Genomic DNA, 22451 nt, shown 5'->3' on the forward strand with positions numbered 1-22451 from the left:
TAGCCCAACAATGGCTGTCTCTTGAGGGAAAGACCAAGAATCCAGTGTTGTTCAGTCTACAGGCCCAATGTCTCAGCAGACCCAATCTGGTTCTGGAGTCTCAGACAATTTCTAGAGAGCTGCTGGTCTTCAGCCTGTGTTGGAATCCTAAAGAGGTAGATTCTAATATCAGTAAAGGAATGCCCCAGCAACAGGATAGATGAATTTGCCTGCGAGACTAGGGGCAAGCAGGCAAGAAGCATGAGCTTCCTACTTCCACGTCCTTTTGTATGGGTGCCACCAGGAAATGTGACTAGATTTAGTGAGGATCATCCTATCTCTAATGATCCAATAAAGAAAATTCCTCACCAGAGTACCCATCTGCTTGGGTTTTAGCTGATTCCATCTAGATGTAGTCAAGTTGACAACTAAGATTCGCCATAATGAACATAGTAAGTTATATTGGTGTGTGTGTGTGTGTGTGTGTGTGTGTGTGTGTGTGTGTGTGTGTGTGTTGCTGGGGATCAGATCCAGAGCCTTGCATAAGATAGGGTAAATGTCCTATAAATGAACCATATCTGTAGATGTATCCAACCTTCTTATTAAATAAGAAACACAGAAGCAATGCGAAGAAGAAAGCCAAGAGGTCAGAGCTAAGAGCTAAAACCTTACCCTTCCTCCTGCAGTGGTCCTACCTCTCCGAACCAGAGCTACCCCTGTGTTAAAGTCTTTATATAGAGTTCCTGTCCTGCCTTCTCATTGGTTGTAAACCCAACCACATGACCGCCTCCTCACAGCCTGTCTGTATAGGCCTCCAGGTTTTCCATGATTGGTATTAAGATTAAAAGCATGTGTATCCAATAATGGCTGTATCCCTGAACACACAGAGACTTACCCAGCTCTGCCTACCAAGTGCTGGAATCACAAGCATACGCCACCACTGCCCTGCTTTCCTATGGCTTGCTAATAGCTCTGACCCCCGGGCAACTTTATTTATTAACATACAAATAATATTTTAATACAAATAAAATATCACCATATTTCCCCTTTTCTATTTCAATAAAAAGGAAAAAAAAGAAAAAGCTTATAACTAATATAAGAAAAACTATATACAAAAGTACAATAACTATATACAATATATACAAGTAATAAATACCTAAACAATGTCTAGTCCATTTGTATTTGACAAATTCAGAGAAAATAATTTCATTATCTATCCTATTTTTGTAAGTCCAAAATGTATCCTAATTAATCTTCAACTATAACTAACTAAACTTCAACTATAACTAACTAATCTTCAACTCCCTCAGAGACCCAAGAAGGAAATAATATTAGCTAACAAAAATAAAAACAGGAAGTGCACATAAGCAACTTCCAAAAAATTTGTGAGTTGACAGAAGCAGACAGCTGTCTGGACAGTCACCTGAGGTTTCTCCGAAGTGCTGGGGCATCATCTTCAGCCTATAGGCTTAGCATATCTGACAGACTCATTTGTGAAGTAGGATGTACACAAGGTCAACAGTTCAACCTCACATTGAGTGAGAGTAGTCCATGTACCAGAAACACCTGAATTCCACTAGTGTCATGTCATGATTCAGGATTTTAAATTCTGGAAATTGTTGATGATTTTTTAATTCAGCTGTCCATTCTTCTTGACTGTGTATATATGGCTTCATCTCAGCATCCCATTCTTCTCCATATCCCTCCATCAAATGCCAGTCTACTATTGAGAGGCGTGAGCTTAGTTACTCTTCAAGAATAACTGTTTCAGCTGCTGTTCCATTGCACATCAGAGGCCATCGGCCCACTGCCTGTTCAGCTGCCTTCGAAGAAAAGGGCACTGTACCTTTTTCGAATTGCGAAGGCCACTTCAGGGATGGTGCCATATTGTCCTGGCCTCTGAAGATGCCTTTTGATAAAGCCCTAAACACACTTGTTTTGGCAAGAATCAGTAATCCTTTGTTTTATGTCCTGTCTGTCCATTTTGTCCTGTTAATTCGAGGATACTTTGTTGTCCAGTGGCTAACTTTTGCCACAATGAAAGTTAACTCCATATGCAGTTTCTTCAATGCCCATATTTTCTCTGAAGTAGATTGGTACTGCCAGGAGCCGACATGTCTCATAGTCATAACAAAAAAGAAAAATTTTCTAAGTTATTAAAACATTTTAAATGCCATATTCTGTAGATCTCTGAAGGGTTTGAAGATAACCTGTCTATCTAAAATATATCTACTCAATCTTGAAAACATACCTAATATAACTACAAGTTCTATTATAATATCTAACTACTAACTTTCATTTCTTTATATCCTAATAGTTGGTAATAACATTCAAGGATCAGAAAATTGCATTACATTGTTAGATGAACGGTACAATTAGAAAAATATATATAACATTTTCTAACAATATCAATTTCAATATATATAATTTGTATACAATATAAAACAATCCAATCCAATGTAAAGTATTTACATTTTTCTTTTCTTTCTTTTTTTTTTTTAATAAGAACCTTAAATCTAATCTCCTTTGCTTAGCCTTTTTCCTAACCCTTGACAACAACTTGTAACCAACCCCCCTAATCAATGAAAATTATCCCAGACCCAAAACCCATTAAAAGACCAAAAAAAACCCAACCGCCCCACACCACCTCTTTGGGAATGTGGGCGTCGTATTCTTGAAATTGCTTCCTGCTGGGTATGGGCGAAGGTATCTTTATCCTGAAAGAAAAATTTTAGGTTAATTGTCAAATTCTAGGAAAGGTAAATATATCCTTCGTTATCCAGTCTGTGTATAATGCCAAAATTCAGGGTTTATCTCAAATCCTTATTCAAGTAGTCTTTGAGACTGGATCATCTCAGCTAGCTCTTCTCAAAATTGCTCTGAGCACTTTGTAGTTCAAAGCTGATCTGTAGATGATGTTTGTCAGCTTAGTGATGTTATTATTGTCCACGTGGAATTGTTGTTGTTGTGGGGCCCCATCTTCTTCCTGGAGACTTCAGTTGATGTTAGGCCTAACCGTGATTTCCTGCAAAAAGCTGATAAGAGACTCGAACACAAAGACTATATATGCGACTTTTTAGAATTAGTTAGTACTCTATATGACCATTTATATCTTAACAAAGTTTAAAATGTATATATATCTATATATATTGATCTTGTAAATTTTGATATAAAATTCATACTTTAAGAAAAGTTTAAAGAATCAGAATAGAATCAAAGAGTTGAGATTCGTAATAGAATAGTCCCTTAATTAATTTGGCTTTTCTCCTGTCCCATAGCAGAAGATGGCTCTTTTCCTCTGGCATGATACAGGGAGTTTGCATTTTCCTTTTAACAACATGCTTGAGTTTAAAGAAGGAGAGAGCCATTCTCCAACTCCAAAGTCAGCTTTAAATTTTAATTGAACTGGGACTATTAGAAGTTAAATAGTGTTAAATCTTTAAAGAAAAGCAGAAACAAACATTTAGGAAGACATAAAATTTTTTTAGATAACATACCCATACGCCATTTCACTCTGTTTCTTAGGATAGATGATTTGTTCCTTTTCTTCAGTTGTCTCATTTGTCCAGTGTTCTTCAAATTCGTTAACCTTCATTCTCCTAAAAGACAAAAACAAAAACCTTTCCCCAAGGTTTTTTGGGGATGTTCCTTTTTGACAAGTTATCTGATTAAATGAAAAGGCATGTGTTACTGGTGTAAGTTAGTTTAAATTGGATGTTTACGATAGTTGATGAACTATCACCTCCTCTAATTAAGAGGTCTCTCTTGTTCAAATCGAACCTTTATCAATTTTGATGGTACCCACAACTTATCTTCTCCTGTAGAAATAAAAGCAAAACCTTGTCCCCAACGTAACACATACCCTGGTTTCCATTCTGAGGTCAGCACATCCTTAAAGTATATAGGTTGATTTAATTCTGTAGTTTTTTCTATTATCCAATGTCTCTCTGCAGCTGTTGTTCCTTTCTCATTGGCATTGAGAAAATTCAAAGTTAATAGAGCATTATGTAGTCTATTTCTGGGGGTTTTTGTTACTCCTTTTTGTTTATTTAGCATATCCTTTAGAGTTCTGTTTGATCTTTCTATAACTGCTTGACCTGTAGGATTATGTGGTATACCTGTAACATGGTTTATATTATAATAGGCAAAAAACTGTTTCATTTTAACAGAGACATATGATGGAGCATTATCAGTTTTGATTTGTGCAGGTATACCCATAATGGCCATAACTTCTAGCAAATGAGTGATTACAGAATCAGCTTTTTCAGAACTCAAAGCAGTTGCCCATTGAAATCCTGAATAAGTATCGATAGTGTGGTGTACATATTTCAGTTTTCCAAATTCTGCAAAGTGAAACACGTCCATCTGCCAGATTTCATTCCTCTGAGTACCCTTTGGGTTACATCCTGCTGGTAATGGTGTTTGATTGTAGAAGGAACAAGTAGGACATTTCTTTACTATTTCTTTGGCTTGTTGCCAGGTTATGGAAAAATCCTTTTTTAAACCTTTACTATTTACATGATGTTTTTTATGAAATTCTGAGGCCTCCAGCACATTTCCTATCAATAATTTATCAATCTCATCATTGCCTTGTGCTAGAGGGCCTGGCAGACCAGTATGGGATCGGATGTGAGTTATATATAAAGGATGACTCCTTTTTCTGATTGTATCTTGTAATTGAATAAATAATGAAGTTAATTCTGAAGCATCGTGGATAAATTCTGCAGTCTCAATATGTAATACTACTCTTTCAGCATACTGAGAGTCAGTTACTATATTGAGAGGTTCTGAAAAATCCATTAATACCAACAGAATAGCATACAATTCTGATTTTTGAACTGAATTATAAGGACTTTGAACCACTTTACTTAAATTTTCTGATTTGTAACCTGCCTTTCCTTGTTTGTTGGCATCTGTATAAAATGTACGAACTCCAGATATGGGTTTTTCCCTCACAATTCGAGGCAAGATCCAATCAGCTCTCTTTATAAGATCAATTCTATTGCTTTTGGGATATTTGCTGTTAATTTCTCCCAAAAAATTACTACAAGCATTTTGCCAAGCTTCATTTTCTATCCATAATTTTTCAATGTCCTCCTTAGTTAAAGGTACGACAATTTCTGCTGGGTCTATTCCTGCTAATTGACGAAGTCTCAATTTTCCTTTCCAAATCAAGTCAGAGATTTTTTCCACATAAGTTTTTAATTTTTTATTTGGTTTATTTGGTAAAAATATCCATTCCAATATAATATCTTCCCTTTGCATTAATATTCCTGTTGGGGAATGCCTAGAAGGTAAAATAACCAAAATGCAATCCAGCTTTGGATTAATACGATCTACGTGCCCTTCATGTACTTTCTTTTCTACCAAGGCCAATTCTTTCTCAGCTTCAGGTGATAATTCTCTTGGACTATTTAAGTCCTTATCACCTTCTAAGGTTTTAAACAAATTATTCAGTTCATCATTTTTTACCCCAACAATAGTTCTTAGATGAGAAATGTCTCCAAATAATCTTTGAAAGTCATTAAGAGTCTGTAGTCGATCTCTCCTAATTTGCACTTTTTGAGGTCTAATTTTTTGAAGTTCTATTTTATATCCTAAATAATTAATAGAATCTCCTCTTTGTACCTTTTCTAAAGCAATTTGTAATCCCCAGCAAGGCAAAATTTTCTTTACTTTTTCAAACATTCTTTCTAAAGTATCTGCATTTGAATCAGCTAATAAAATGTCATCCATATAATGATAAATTATAGATTTAGGAAATTTTTTACGTACCACTTCTAATGGCTGTTTTACAAAATATTGGCACAAAGTTGGGCTATTCAACATTCCCTGTGGGAGAACCCTCCATTGAAATCTTTTAACCGGTTGAGAATTATTATAAGTAGGCACTGTGAAAGCAAATCTTTCTCTGTCTTTTTCTTGTAAGGGTATTGAAAAGAAACAGTCTTTTAAATCAATAACTATGAGAGGCCAGCCTTTTGGTAACAGAGTAGGTAAAGGAATTCCAGATTGTAAAGAGCCCATTGGCTGAATTACTTTGTTAATTGCTCTAAGGTCTGTTACCATTCTCCATTTACCAGATTTTTTTTTTATAACAAATACAGGAGAATTCCAAGGGCTGGTTGATTCTTCAATATGATGAGCATTTAACTGTTCTTCCACCAGCTCTTGTAAAGCCTGGAGTTTCTCTGTTGTTAAAGGCCATTGCTGAACCCATACAGGCTTGTCTGTTGACCATTTTAAAGGTAGAGCTGTTAATGTTTTTGGAAGATTATCAGTTGTTGTGCCCTGTTCTTGTATGACATGGATGGCTGGTGAGCACTCATTAGAATAATATCTTTTAATATTTCTCTCAGAAACATGTACTAATTTATGATTTGTTTCTGAGATTGGAGGGATATTAATCTGAGTATTCCATTGTTGTAACAAGTCTCGACCCCACAGGTTCATAGCTATGTTAGCCATATATGGTTTTAATTTTCCTTTCTGTCCTTCTGGACCTATACATTCAAGCCATCTTACACTTTGTTTCACTCTAGATAATGTCCCAATTCCTAAGAGTTGAATGTTTACCTCCTGAAGAGGCCAAGTTGGATGCCAAAATTCTGGTGCAATTATGGTAATGTCAGCACCTGTGTCTACCAGACCAGACAACAAAACACCATTTATTTTTATTGTTAGTTTTGGTCTTTGTTCATTAATAGAAGTTTGCCAAAAAATTTTCTTTATGTTTTTTTCCTGTATTTCCTATTTTCTCTGTTTCATCATCTCGACTAACATGATTTATTCCAATAGACATTTGGTTATTTAGTTGCTTTGAGTAGGGGTTTCCTCTACAACTGCAGGAAAGGTTTGAACTGGATTTACTGTGGGGGCCTGCCTGAGGCCCCTCTGGGAGTTTCCCGAAGCTCGAGGCAGAGGGTTACCCTGTCTGTCCCTTGTTGATCTACATTCGTTGGTCCAATGTTTTCCCTTACCACACCTTCTGCATACTCCAGAAGGAAGGGGCATTCTGTTGCCAGTGTTCCTTGAATAAACATTATTTCTAGGAATGACCTGTTTACAATCCCTTTTCAAATGTCCTTGCTTTCCACATCCAAAACATCTAACATTGCTCAAACCTTTTGAAATTGCTTTTCCTACCCACATATCATCATGGTCATAAGCCTCTACATTAACTGTATCTCTAATCCAATCTTCCAAAGGTGCAGATCTTGCCTTTAACGGCCTAATTATTCTTTTGCACGCTGTATTTGCATTCTCAAAGGCTAAAGATTCAATTATTATCTGACTAGCCTCTGAATTCGGGACCATTTTTTGTACTGCTGAAGTCAATCTTTGTAAGAAATCTGTGAAAGATTCTTTGGGGCCCTGTATAACCTTTGTAAATGACTCAGTTTTTTTTCCTGGTTCTTCAACTCTGTCCCATGCATTCAAAGCTGCCATTTTACATAGAAGTAGGGTTTGGACATCATATGAACACTGTGTTTGTACTGAAGCATATTGGCCTTCGCCAATAAGCTGATCCTGGCAGACTTGTATTCCGCTATCCCTCCATTGTCTTTCTATATTTTTAGCCTCATTACTGAACCACATTTTCCACTGGAGATTTTGTCCGGGTTCAAGAACAGCCTGTGCCAATTCCCGCCAGTCCTTTGGTATAATCCTATTACAAGTTGACCAGGTGTTTAACATTTGCTTTACATATGGGGAGTGCATGCCATAAGATGCTATTGCCTCTTTAAATCTTCGTAAGTCTAACATTTCAACTGGAACCCAAGTATTTTGTTCATTCTCTTCATCAGGTAGCTGCTGTACGGCTACTGGATAAATTAAGGGTGATTGTGTGAAAACTGGCTTTCTTTCTGTAACCTTACGATCCAATTTTGAAACAACTTCACTATTTATTTCTTCTGTCTGAATTTGAATTTCTCTATAATTCATTTTTACCGGTTTAACAAGTTTTTCTAAGACTGTTATCCTGGCACTTAAGTTGACGATCTTTTTAAATAGTAAAATGAGGATAAGAAAAGTAATAAACTGAATAATTCGATCAATATTAATCTTTTCATATAGTTGTTCCATTGTCAGAGTGCCTAAAATTTCAAACAAAGCCCAATTTTCTTCCAATGTACACATAAAGCCCATTTTTTTTTTAATGTAGAAAAAAATTCTCTTTTAAATAGATATGTTAATTGACTTACCAAGTCTGGGTAGAACAGTAGAATCCCAGGGAATTTCACAGCCACCTGGTGTTCGAGGTGTGAATCCAGCGAGAGAGAGAGAGAGAGAGAGAGAGAGAGAGAGAGAGAGAGAGAGAGAGAGAGAAAATGTAGCCGCTTGAGCCGAGTCAAGCCTTGGCTTTACAGGCAGGGGCCCTGTTCAGCAGGGCAGGTCTGAGTTGTTTGTAGCAGTTGCAAGTAGCTCCAGCTGCGGGTCAGTCAGGTCTGGGCCCAAGCTAGGCAGCCGGGCCGCCCAGGCTGGAAACCGGACCTGCCGCCAAGCCAAGCCAAGCGGTTTTTAATGAATTCTTGTCACGTTGGGCGCCAAATGTAGATGTATCCAACCTTCTTATTAAATAAGAAACACAGAAGCAATGCGAAGAAGAAAGCCAAGAGGTCAGAGCTAAGAGCTAAAACCTTACCCTTCCTCCTGCAGTGGTCCTACCTCTCCGAACCAGAGCTACCCCTGTGTTAAAGTCTTTATATAGAGTTCCTGTCCTGCCTTCTCATTGGTTGTAAACCCAACCACATGACCGCCTCCTCACAGCCTGTCTGTATAGGCCTCCAGGTTTTCCATGATTGGTATTAAGATTAAAAGCATGTGTATCCAATAATGGCTGTATCCCTGAACACACAGAGACTTACCCAGCTCTGCCTACCAAGTGCTGGAATCACAAGCATACGCCACCACTGCCCTGCTTTCCTATGGCTTGCTAATAGCTCTGACCCCCGGGCAACTTTATTTATTAACATACAAATAATATTTTAATACAAATAAAATATCACCATACATATCCTCAGTGTTTGATCTGTTTTTAATGATAAACCAACCTTGCTTTCCTGAGATACATGATGGTGGGCCATGACATTGTTTTTATATGCTCTTGAGCTGGTTTGTTAAAATTTAAGGTTTTTAAACTTTTTTTTTCATGCATGATTATAAGGGATACTGGTCAGTAGTTTTCTTGTAATGTCTGTCTGGTTGCTTTAGAACAATGCCAATCTCACAAAATTATTTGGGATATATCTTTTTGCTTTTATTTTTGGAATGGTTTGTGATATTTGTAATTCTTCCTTAAAAGTTTGGCAAAATTTATCAATAATTTGATCTTACCCCCAAGTTTTTCTTTGGAAATTTTTTTTTTATTATTGACTACAAACTCAATTTTTTAATAGAGAGAAAGCTAATTAGATATGTATTTTTTCTTGGATATGCTTTGAGAGGTTGTTAGTACTCTGGTAAACTATTGATTTATTATGAATAAATGTATTCATAATATTTTCTTAGTATTTTAAAAAATACTTATGGGATTCATAGTAATATCACCTTCCTCAAATGACATAAGTAATTTGTGAGTTATACTGTTTCCCTTACGACTCTGGTGAGAGTTTTATAAATATTACTAATAGTCTTGGAGAATAAACTTTATATTTGCTTTTCTATTTTTAAAAATGTTCCTTCTGCACTATTTATTACAGACACTCCTTGACTGATGATGGGGTTATGGTTCATGCACTGAAGTGTCTTGGTTGTTTATGCTTGTCATCCTGTGACTGATGGGAGCTGCAGCTGGTAGGCTGCTGCCTGGCATTGTAAGGCCCTAATAGTATTGCTTATCAACAGCTTGGAAACGGTTAGCATTCACAATTTGATGGACAGTTTCTTTTTTGTAAAACAGTTGTTTACTTTTACTATTAAAATAAATGTTGCACATTCACAGAGGTCAGAAGACAACTTTCAGGGGTCAGTTCTGTCCTCCCATGGAGGGACTGCAATGGTTGAATCTGAGGCTTGTGAGGCAAGGGCTCTTACCTACTGGACCCAGATCGCTCACCCTCAGGTACATTTTCTATGTCTGAAAATTGCTTTTGTTCTATTGTAGTGGAAAATTCTAGGTCAAAACCTCAGACAGTCTGTACATGCTTTCGTGTATTTATTCTCTATATTCACCTTTGTAATACATCTTGAAATAAAAGCTTGGCTTGTTCAGACTGTGTAGAGCTCTGACAGGAAATGATCCCTCTGGCGATCTATCTATGACAGGTGATGACAATCAAGAAGCTGTTGTCCTCTCAGAACATCTAGCCCCTACAATGTCAGTGGGAACAAAATGACACTCTAGGCACAAGGTTCACGAGAGTGGAGGATGGGGAAGGCTCTAATGAGGAAACCCTGTTTGAAATTGGTCTTTGAGATAGAAGGGGAGTTTTATAAAAATGCTTTCTTGTTCATGTCTGAATTGATGGAGTAAATTTCTGTTCTGATTCACCCTACATGTTTACTCTTTTGTAAGTCACACAGAAGGAAAATGATGAGGCTTGTTTGGGTTTGACGTCAGTAATGGTGTAGAGATTATTATAGTGTATATCAGAAGAGCTTTACAATGTGTATTCTTTTGTTGTTATTTTATATTTCCCCCTTTCATTGAAAATAGATTCTTTTCTCATACAGTCTGTCCTGATTATAGTTTCCCCTCCTATAGACTCCTCCCAGTTCCTCCCCATCCCCCCTCCCTTCCAGATCCACTCCCTTTCTGTCTCTCATTAGAAAAGAATAGGCTTCTAAGAGATAACAACCAAACATGACAAAATAAAATATAACAAGATAAAGCAAAAACCATCACATTGAAGTTGGACATGGCAACCCAACAGAAGGAAAAGAGTCCCAAGAGCAGGCACAAGAATCAGAGACCCACTTGTCCTCACATTCAGGAGTCCCTAAAAATACTAAGCTAATAGCTACAATATATATGCAGAGGACTTGGTGCAGGTATGTATTTCTTAACCAAATGGAATTATAACTGAAAAATGACTCCTTTACTCAAACATAGCAGATGTTTTGTGAAAATTAGTTCCTGGGGGTAAAAAATGGACACTATCCCCCATAGGTTTGTGTGTAACAAGGCTTGGTCCCCATGTTTATGTATTGTAAGGAGGTATGACCTTATGAGAGGCCTTGGATTTGTTGGTGGGACCACAGCCTACTGTCTCTCCTAGTCATTTCTTCCTTGCATAAGGTTGGTGGTTTACTCCACCACAAGCTCCTGCCTTGATTACCACCTTCTCCAGGCATCCAAAGCAATGAGGTCACTTGATCTTGGAATAACATTAAAGAGCCATAGCCAAATAAACCTTTTCCTTTAGAAGTTAATTGCCTCAAGGATTTTGTTATGGTAATGAGGATATAACTAACACAAAGGATAACAAAGCTGGATTGAGATGGCTCCTTTTCCATATGCCACAGTGTTAGTGTTTTTTAATTCAAATTTAAGTCCATTACTGAGAATTTCTTCCCAATAATAAAATTATGAACTCTAAACAATGAGTTATTATTATTTTATTTTTTTCAAAATATTGAAGAGTTGTATTTTTATTTCAAAAAGAATGTCTGCTCACCACTTGTTGAATTCCTCTGCTAGATTTTTCCTGAGAGACTACAGCCTACTGTTGATTCTCACAGTGACACCTGACCCTTACCTGTTAGCAAAGAGCTGGTCTTTGTTTTTTAATTGCAACAAAAGTCATTGAAAAATCTAATGAAATCTAATGAAGTTTCTTCATGTTGAAAACAGAAATTAGGAGGGGAGGTGGTTTTATAACGTTCCTCTCTATTTCAAATACAATTTCAAGCAGGGTTTCATTAGAGCCCCCACCCCATCCTCAGGCCATGCCTGTCTTCAAGTATATCATTTTGTTCCCACAGACACTGTAGGGTCTAGATGTGATAATACCAAATGATAATACCCACCCACAAATAATGTTACAAGAAAGAAGTTAGACTAATTTTTCTTGGTAATAATGAGGTAGCAAACACTTAAAAAAATAAATTTCTTTGTGTACATGTGATATATATGTATGTACATAGTCATGTATGTGTTCATGTATGTGTGCACATGTGTAGATGTAGGTATGTGTGTGCATATGTGGAAGTGGGTATTTGGGCATGTATGTGTGTGTACATGTGTTTATGTGTGTGTGTGTGTTTTCACATGTGTGGAAGTGGGTATGTGTGTATATGTGGATATGTGTGTGTGGAATATGGGTGTGCATGTATGAATGTATTCATATATGTGTGGATGGGTGTTTGTGTATGTGTGTGTGCATGTGGGATATTGGTGTGTATGCATATGTGGATTTTTTTGTGTGTGTGTGTGTGTGTGTTTGTGTGTGCATGTGTATGCCCATGCAAGTAGAGACAACATGTTGAGGTCAGGGGTTTTCTTTAATTAGTTTCCATCTTGTTTCCTGAGACCACACCTCTCACTGTACTTACAGTTTATCCATTAGGCAAGTCTAACTGGCCAGCAGCCCCCGGGGACCTGCCTGTCTCTACCTCCCCAGCATTGGGGTTACTGATGGATGACCTTGGCCAGGCATTTTTCCTGGGCGCTGGGGATCTGGAATCAGGCCTCATGCTTGTGCATTAAACACACTGTTTGACAAGTGTGATAATCAAGAAGCCATTGTCCTCTCGGCACATCTAGACCCTGCAATGTCTGTGGGAACAAAATGACCCACTTGGGGACAGGCATGGCCTGAGGGTGGGGTAGGGGCTCTAATGAAACCCTGCTTGAAATTGTATTTGAAATAGAGAGGAACATTATAAAACCACTTCCCCTCCTAATTTCTGTTTTCAACATGAAGAAACTCTTTTTTTGTTTTGTTTTGTTTTGTTTTGAGACAGGGTTTCTCTGTGTAGCTCTGGCTGTCCTGGAACTCATTCTGTAGACCAGGCTGGCCTCGAAATCATAGAGATCCACCTGACTCTGTCTCCTGAGTGCAGGGATTAAAGGCGTGTGCCACCATGCTGGGTTGAAATTCTTTCTTGAATCAACAAGTATTAAGTAAAATTTTAAGCAAATTAAGCAAGGAAAGCACAGCTGCCATAGCTAAGGGTGTGGAGTCTGTGCCCACGACTCCCACCTTCCCTCAGTGGAGACGCTCCAGGCCACACAGGTGAACAGTGCAGAGATCTCTGCATGAAAGAACAGCGATTTAGAGATACAGTTTATAAAGTAGGTCCGAAAAGGCATACCACCCACCGCCATTTCAAACAGTCAGTGGCTATTATCAAAGACTTCTGAATCAAAAGAAGGGGGATAAAAGCTGTGGCTTTGAAGTAATAGATGATTTATTCTCTATAATTAGACTAGACAGAAGGCTTTCAGGAGAGCCATGGGAAAGCGAAACCCACCACAGGCTTCTTGCTCTCCTGCCCCTTCCCTCCTGAACCAGGTCCCATCTCCCGTTAGACCCAGTGTTAGATTCTGAGGACAGTCTATGTCCTCTTCCCCAAACACGTGGCTCAGGAGCACTGACTCAGTTCCATTTCTACACACTTTAGAGCAACCCATCCCCACAATGAGTACGTCAAGGCTGCCACCTGCTTGATGGCGAAGTGACTGTCACTGCACGAACCTCTAACCTATCTGCAGATCTTGAAGTCAGTCTGGAACTGTAGTAGAATCATCTTCCCCAAAGCCCTTCCCAGTGCCTATCGATGGGCAGCATTTGTTTCTCATCAACAAACCCACTTGGTAAAGTAAAAGTGTTAAGCAAAAGTAAACTGTATAAAACTGGTTTTTAAAAATGGAGTTAAAAAAAAAGGGGGGGGCGGGAAGGGGCACAATGAGGATTCCCATGTACACAGCATCTTCGCTGGTATAGAGTCTGCACTTACCAAGTGCTTGGCTCTTAATAAAGGTCGAAATACCAACATCCTCTAAGAGCTAGACTCAAAGGCGACCTCTTTCAGGAAAACTTCAGGTTTCACCTTCCTTTTTAGACTCTCACAGTATTTTATTTTGTGGGACTTTTGATAGAAGTTGCCACACTGTGCGGCATCTTAAAATTATTTTAATCTTTGCTACTAAACTCTAAGTTCCTGAGGGAATGCTTCCCAGCTGTGCCCTCTCCATTCTGCCCAGATCGTTCTGTGACAGATCCTAAGGTGACCCCACGGACCCTGTCTTCCGGGGTTTATGCTCTTCTGGTCTTGTCCCCTTCACTGTGTCAGGATATGCTCCTCCTGACAGAAAATGGTGGAAGCAACAGGGTGTTTTCCCCATGGTCACGTTCAGCAGAAATGTCTCTCTAAAAGCTCCTGTAACAAGCTGGCCTTAGATTCTTTCTTTTTGTTGCTGGCTTTGACGACTCCAGGAAGTGACTTCTCCCAACACCTGCTTGAGCATAGGCCTTCACCTTGTGCTGTCCACAGATCACACCCAGGCCTTGCTGATATGGTCCTCTCAGTCCTGTTGAAGACCTTTTCGGAGGACCCAGCTGAGCCACGTTCAGACTGCAGAGAAAATTGGAGACAAGCAGGTGTTGTTTTAAATGGCTAAATATGTGGCAATCTGATGTGCAGCCAAGAACATCTCAATCAGATCTGATATAAAATTTTACTTTTTGTCTAAAATGCAGATCAGGACTATGGTATTTAAGCTTATTTTAATCAGAACTTTTTAAGCATGTAGGATAGTTCTAAAATAATATTTAAAAAAAGATTAATTTATGGCCAGAACCAGCAGAAACTGATTTATAGACATTTTAAAAGCCTGTCTGTAAATTGGATCTTCCTAGTATGTAAAGAGTAATACACTAGTAAGAGAAAGACCCTGAATCCATTAAACACTAGGGAAGGATGGAAGCGGGACAGAAAAGGAAGTCCAACACAGAAGAAGCTCATTTAAGCGGGAAAAGTCCAAATAAAATGACAAGACGTGCTCCATCATCACCCCAGCAGAAATGTTTTGATGGTACAGGGATGTTGTTCATGTATTAGCTTCTATGTTTCCAGCTGCAGTATTTATTAAAATTTAAGAAAGCAAAAACATCCTTTGATCCATCAGTTATATTTCTAAATATTTACTTTCAAAAATGTATTCTTTGAGAATTTCATGCTATTTTTATCATATTCTTTCTCATCCCTCAACCCTTCCCAAACCTTCCCCTCCCACTCACCCAACTTTATGTTCATTCTTACTCTGAAAGAAAATAAATGGAATGGAAAAAGCCACTAAAATACATGGAGTATGGTTTGTGTTGGCCAACTACTCCTGAGCATGGACTGCCCCAGAGTTTGGTTGATATACCCAGTGTCATTCCACTGAAGAAATCTTCTTCCAAGTAGATTCACTCATCTGTAGATATTATCATCTTCCAGTAGGAACTTATTTGTTACAGTACTGTTTGAATTATCACAAGATTGGAAAAAAAATCTAAATTTTTGTACACATATAATTAATTGAACTGGGATGGTGTGTTCTACAGTAATTAAAACCAGCATATAGACTGTAGAGGTGCTCAGTGGTCAGGAGAACTTGTTGCACAGACATGAGGACCTGGAATAGAATCTCCAGTAACCACATTAAAAGAGAGAGCTGATCTTGGCCACAGGTGTCTGTGAATAACATTGGAAGTGGAGACAGTAGGTCCCATGAGCTCCCTGGCCAGCCAGCCTAGCCGAATGGTGAACTTCAGATCCAATGAGATACCCTGACTCAAATGAATAAGTACTAGAGCAGGACCCCTGATGTCCTCCTCTGGTTTCTGCATGTGCATATGCCGTCCCCATATACACAACACCACACACCTGTCCCTCTCCACTACACCATACACATACATGCCACATACTCATGCACACATACCACACTATACACACCATACAACACACACACACACACACACACCATACAACACACACACACACACCATACCACACACTCTATACAAAACACACACCATACAACACACACACACACACACACACACACACACACACACACACACACACACCATAAACCCCCCTGCACACACACTACAAACAAGAACAAGCAAACAAGCAAAACCCCAGCATACTGATTTGAATACTCTCTAAACTATATGGCTGAATATTAAAATGCTGGGTTTGGAACATCTTCTCTGCCATTTGTATAAAAACATCCACATTTATAGATGTGCCTATTTTTTAAGTGCTTGGGGAATATCTAGAGGCATAAACAGTGGCAGTGGCTGCCTCTGGGAATGAGGTGGTGTGACGGCATTTACTTCATCTCTCCCTCATTTCGTATGTTTTAGCCATGTACCATTGATTTAGTAACCTTTAAAAAATTAACCTAAAGCTCGTATTAAGGTAAAAAAAAAAAAAGCTTCTGAACACATACTTGAAACAAAAGAGGTTTGAAAGAGAGAAAGTTTAATAAAATACACATCTCCAAATAACAGATGTAAGAAAGATGCTTCAAATCTGAGGTTTCAGGGTAGCTTATACGGGCATGGGGGGAGGGGGGAGAGATAAGGATCACATGACTATGATAGATGAAAATTTCACAGTTGTGTCTTTCATACCAACCCAAATTCCCCAGGGCAATCAGTTGAATACCTTATACAGTAATTTTAGTTTTTCATTTCCGTGTGTAAAAGCACCCTAAGGAACTTTTCTATAAAAAGGAGTTCCCTGGGATTTAAAGCCAGCATGATTTAGAAAAGTCCTCACTTCAAAGTTAGGTTCCCTGTGTACCTGTCCATGGGTGGCATCTTTCAAAATGAAATAATTAGAATTCGGTGGAAGTTGTAGTAGCGACACCCGGGGTTTGATGTTGGAATAAGCAGGAAATGGGGTCTGACATCCACAACACAAAGCCATTACGAAAAACATGTCAACTGAGTACATCCTTGACGAAGATGAAGTGACCTTAACATAGAACGGAGTATGGAAATACCTAGAGACAAGTATTAAGAATGATGTCACAACCTCCACTGGGGCATGGAGCACCCGTCCCGTAGTGCTGAGTAGGTGAATATGATGCCTCCTTGTCCACTAACCTCACCTCTACAGTAACCCCGGGGGCATAATATGGGGGAGGAGGAGGCGGGGCGGAGCTCCTTACAACGGACCTAGGCTTGTCATTGGCTCCCTTCTACTGCAACTGCTGTAGCCAAACCAGCCTTGTCTGTGTGGTGGAATTAACAACCACAACTCAGAACTGCCAAGTCTGGCCACTGCTCCAGCTTTGTCTATTGCGGTCCGATAACTTGTCTATTCTTTCACTGTCCTGTTTCCGGGAGGGATCACTACCCCGAGAAAATAACCTTGGGCATGTCGACATCAAGCCCACAGCACGAATGTAAGGAGGTCTGGGTGGGGACTGGGTCACTGCACACCACTGTGATACTGAGATGGACCTGGCAATGTGTTGGAAAACCGGCTTTCACACACACATGGGCTTGCTTGGCTGAGACACTGGTGATGATCCCATGGCACCAGGTAGCCTGTCTCTGAGGTGCCTGGCACCCTCAGAGTCTCAGCAGCATTAACTGTGTTCCAAACTAATTGGCCGTCTTAGAAATGGCCGCAGTTACTTTTCAACTTCTAGAGGGAAGTTGCCACAGAGTTTTTCTCCTAGAAGAGCCACCGCTTGCTTTTTAGGGGCTCTCTTCATCTTCCCTTTACCAAGCATGTGCTGAGCTCACCGGCATAGTCTGTGGAAGGGAATGAAATAAGTAAGAGTAGAAGGAACTTTCCTTTATCAAAACAGCCCTGGGGCGGGGTGGGGGGAATGGGATGGGGGTGGGGGTGGGGGGCTGGAGAGATGGCTCAGAGGTTAAGAGCACTGGCTGCTCTTTCAGAGGTCCTGAAGTCAACTCCCAGCAACCACATGGTGGCTCACAACCATCTGTAATGAGATCTGGTGCCTTCTTCTGGCCTGCAGGGATACATGCAAACAGAACACTGTATACATAATAAACAAAACAAAACAACACCCCCACGCACCCCCCCTGCAAAAAAATACCCAGCCCACAGAAGGGGTTTTGCCAACGCATATTTGTAACTGCTGGCTTATAAAACGTTTCAGATTAATGTTCTATTCAACCTATCAGAGCCGTGTTTCCCAATCCCCAGTAAATGACAAAGGGTTGATTCTGGGTAGTAACAGATCTGTTCACCCTTGCATTTGCATTTCCCCAGAGGATTAGGCAAGGCCTTTCAGTGCTTAAGTACACAGCACATTCTTGCCTTTCTGCTTGCTGGGGATGGAAACGCACTATATGAAGTTGTCAGCCTCCCTGCCACTGCTCGTGGTGGAATTCACAGGAATGTTATTCACACCAGTGCTCGTAAAGTCTGCAGCCATAGCTGGCTTAACAGTGGTAGTTCCTCTAAGGGCATGATGCAGACGCTGAGCCAGTGTGGAGGCAGACATGATAAATTACCTGCCAATCAAAGACCCTTTTGTCCTTGGCTGGGTCACTAGGCTGTCTAATGCTATGAATGAACTCTGACTTCTTCCTATGTCAGGGGCCACTTACATCTTTGTGACTAGGTCACATTCAATGGCTTGAAACTAACATGTTCTGGCATCCACTTGAGTCATCCAGGAATGGTGACCCTGCTTCGGGGTACAAGGGTGCTTCCTTTCGGCCACTGAAGCATTGAAGTCTACTGTGCTGACTATTGCAGCCCCCTCCTCTCCTGGTTGCTCTTTCCTTTTGCTAGTCTGTGTGGACTTTTGTTTTCTTAAAATACACAGTGAACACTTTCATTTTCAGCAAATTTCCATCGAGCTCCATGATCCTTAATTGAGTGACTTGGCCTTGGGCTCCCTCCGTCTGTATCCAGGTGCCTCTCTGTGACGCAGGACTCCCTCCTCCAGACTCCTTCCTGGTCATCTCCAATCTGGACAGCCATTTCCTCCACTGTCACCTTTTATAAGCTGGAAGAGCTTTGCCATTGTCAGCTTGAGTTTTCCCTGAAGCCCCCTTTCTAGACACACTTTACAAAGGTTCGAGGACTCATCTGGCATCGCAAAGTGAACATCCTAGTGTGCTTACTAGCCCTAGTAAGTCGCATTCAAGACGAGTTGCCCATCCAGACCATTTTATCACCAGGAACATAGCACCATAGCGCATGCTTTGGCAATCAGCACGGTGAGTCTGCAATGGAGGAGGAGAATGCAGAACTCTCCAGCATAGCTGAAAGCCAGTTTTGTCTTCCTTCAGACAAAACAGAGTGAAACCAAAGTGCACCTGTAAACATTTAAACCCCACCAGAATCCTTGCTCTGTTATACAACTTCAAGAAATGCATATTTTAAGTTTGAGAAAGCAGCAAAAATTTTGTTCTCCCTATTACTGCATGGGGTTAATTTCAATCAACTTGTTATAAATATTCCAGATAACACAGCCAGACTCAGACCTCTCCTACAGATGCAATGATTAGGGCGATGTAAAAGAAGAGGTAAGGAAGGAAGGTGAGACTTCCCTTAGCCCTTTGTGTTTCCAAATAGAGAAAGCCACAGATGGACTGTTGTAGTTTGAATACAAAATATCTTCCATGGGGTCACATATTTGAACTCCTGGCTGGCATGTGGGGCTGTTTAGTAAAGATGTGGGACATCCAGGAGGCGAAGACTTGGTGGCAGGGGCGAGGCATGGACACAGGCCTTGAGACTTCATAGCCCTGCTCCACTTCCTGTCTTCCTGTCTATTATCTATTTCCTGAATGTGGATTCAATACGGCCAGTCAGCCTTCTGTTCCTGCCACCACACCGTCCTTGCCTACTGCTGTGTCTTCCTTGTTACGATGGACACTATCCACCCGGAGCTGTGAGCCGAAAGAAACCCTTCTCTCTTAAGATGATCTTGTATTTCTAACAGCAGCAGAGAAATAACTAGGACAATGTCACTTACCAGCATGTATGTATGCACGTGTTTATGAGAGTGCACACATGTATGTGCGTGGGTGTACACCCACACACATACACATACACACTCAGGCACACACACTGTAATTCATGACTCCAAGGTACTGCAGCAGATTGTCAGTCATGGGTTTTTGGATCCTTTCTTCATCACATTAGTATTACAGCCTGTACACATGTGCGTTCCTGTGTCAAAGATAAGTGTGCTTATCCACAGAATCTCACAAAAAAAAAAAGATCCAAAGTGCTGACTTCAGAGAAGAGACCTCAGAGAAGAAGGTGCTTTGAGATTTGTCTTCTGTTTACAGCAAGATTCTGCATTTAGGGGCCTGCTGTTTTCATGGTTGTTGCGGCACAGGCTATTTGGAAATGTTATAGCCCCAGAGGCCAACTCCCTCATGAATAGGCGATTGGATGCCCCCTCCTGCAAGGCTGACAGGGATGGTGCTTCCTTCCCTCCTGGAATTTTTTCTACTTAAAAAAAAAAGTGTGCTTAACTGGTAAATGTAGTTTCCAGTGCCGGAAAGAATATTTTTGTTTCGAATAACAATCCTATTCTTTTCTATAGCTTGAGGGACTCTGCCACAGTGGAGAAAGGAGCCCTTCCCAAGTAGAATGTTGTTGTGGGTTCAGGGAAGCCTGTTTCCCAGTTGTTTATAAGCAATGCCACAGACCCATTTCCTCTAGTACATAGCACATAGTACGAAGCACACACCTTTGCTCACATTAAAAGGAAGTAAAATCAACAGAGAAGCAGCTAAATGCCTCCATTTTCACAGCGGTGACCCAGGCTGCTGAGGCCCCTGGATTTCGCTAGCATCTGGGGCATCTTATACATACAGCTTCATCCATTTGTGACTCAGTTTCCCCCTCTTGGTGGTAAACTTCATATGACCATCAGGTGGACTGAAGAAAATAATCTATAACAGTGCTCAGACTACTGTCTACTTTACTGCATACAAGATCAATGTGGTTCCAGCTATCATTGTCAACTACTGTCTACTTTACTGCATACAAGATCAATGTGGTTCCAGCTATCATTGTCAACGGAGAAGCTGGTGTTATGGAAATATGCCCCATGATTGTTGGTTTTAATGTCAAATTGCTATAAATTAAATCACCTGAGTAGGGAATCCCACTTGAAGAACTGTTCTGATTGCCTTCATTCACATGGGGAGACCTATCCCACGAGTGGGCAGCACCTTCCAGTAGCAGCTCAGATGAAAACAGGCAAGGAAGGCAGCAGCAGGATATTGCTTCCCCACTTGGCCTTCCCTCCTGCAACTGAATGGACCTCTCCTGTTGCTGTTGCTGCTCCCTTTGGTGGTATCAGACCTAGTGTCTCCAGGCTTCCATCATTGATTAACCTTCCAGATTTTCAGTGCCAGATTGGGACTTCGGAGTCACCCAGCCTCAAGGCCTAAGCAATTATCAGGTTGTCATCCTCCCCAGTGTGAGAGAGCCTCTGTGGAACCACTCCAGTTGCTCAGGGACCCAGCCTCAAGGACCGAGAACCTACCAGGTTCTCAGCCTCTCAGACGTGAGACAGTTACCATTACTATTTTAACATAAGATTTAATAAATTGTTATATATATATATATATATATATATATATATATATATATATCACATTTTTTGATCTTATTGGTTCTGTTCCTTTAGAGAACCCTGACTAATACAAATTGGCATACTCTGAGTGGGGTGTTGCTCTGATGGACCTTTTATGCACTGGCCTGTGGGAGGAAAGTGAAGATTTTGTAGTTTTGGATTGGAAAAGCCATTGAGTGCTTAGAGTTTAACTAGCTGTTGTAGGAACTTAGAAAATAAGGCTGAGACATATGCAGACAATGGAGGCCTAGCTTGTGAGGTTTCAGAGCGAAGTAGAAGCCTCCCCCAAAGGTCCTATGAGAGTCATTCATGTGATACTTTGAACTAAGAAATCTGGGGAGGTGAAACCTCGGGTGTTTTACCGGAGCAGTGGATCCTAGCTAGCTGGGGCTGAAAAATCAGCTGTGATTAAGAAGAGACCAGCAACTTTCTGGGAAGTATTTCCTCAGGGTCAGCACACAGAAACTGTGCTCCAAAGAGGGCCAAGGTTGCACTTCCTGCTGGAAACGGAACTTGGCAGTTGTAAGCATCTTCCACTTGGTACTGGTTTGGCGGCATGATTGAAGGCAGCTGAGGCTTGGCACTGTGAGAGTCCAGGGAAGGAAACTGCTAAAGATGCAGCCTCAGTGGCAGTGGAAATCCCAGCACATTGGCTGTCCTGGGACTGTGAGAAGACTACCACAAACAGTTTCAGGTGTTGAGTGGAGACATCCTGAGCTTAAGAGACCATCTGTGTGTGCTGTGAATGGCAGAGCTTGAGACGTGGTGCAACTCAAGCCCTTTGAAGCCTCAAAGATCCCTAGTGAGTCCCAGAGGTTGGACACTGAGATGTTTACACTGTTGGAACTCGATTTTTCTTTGATCTGTTTGTAACTATTCCCTGGTTCTTCTCTTTTGAAATAAGAAAGTATACAACTTTTTTTGTTGTTGTTGTTTT

The sequence above is a fragment of the Peromyscus californicus genome, unplaced genomic scaffold (assembly GCF_007827085.1).
Source record: "Peromyscus californicus insignis strain IS unplaced genomic scaffold, ASM782708v3 Scaffold_5__1_contigs__length_169319896, whole genome shotgun sequence".
Classification (NCBI taxonomy): domain Eukaryota; kingdom Metazoa; phylum Chordata; class Mammalia; order Rodentia; family Cricetidae; genus Peromyscus; species Peromyscus californicus.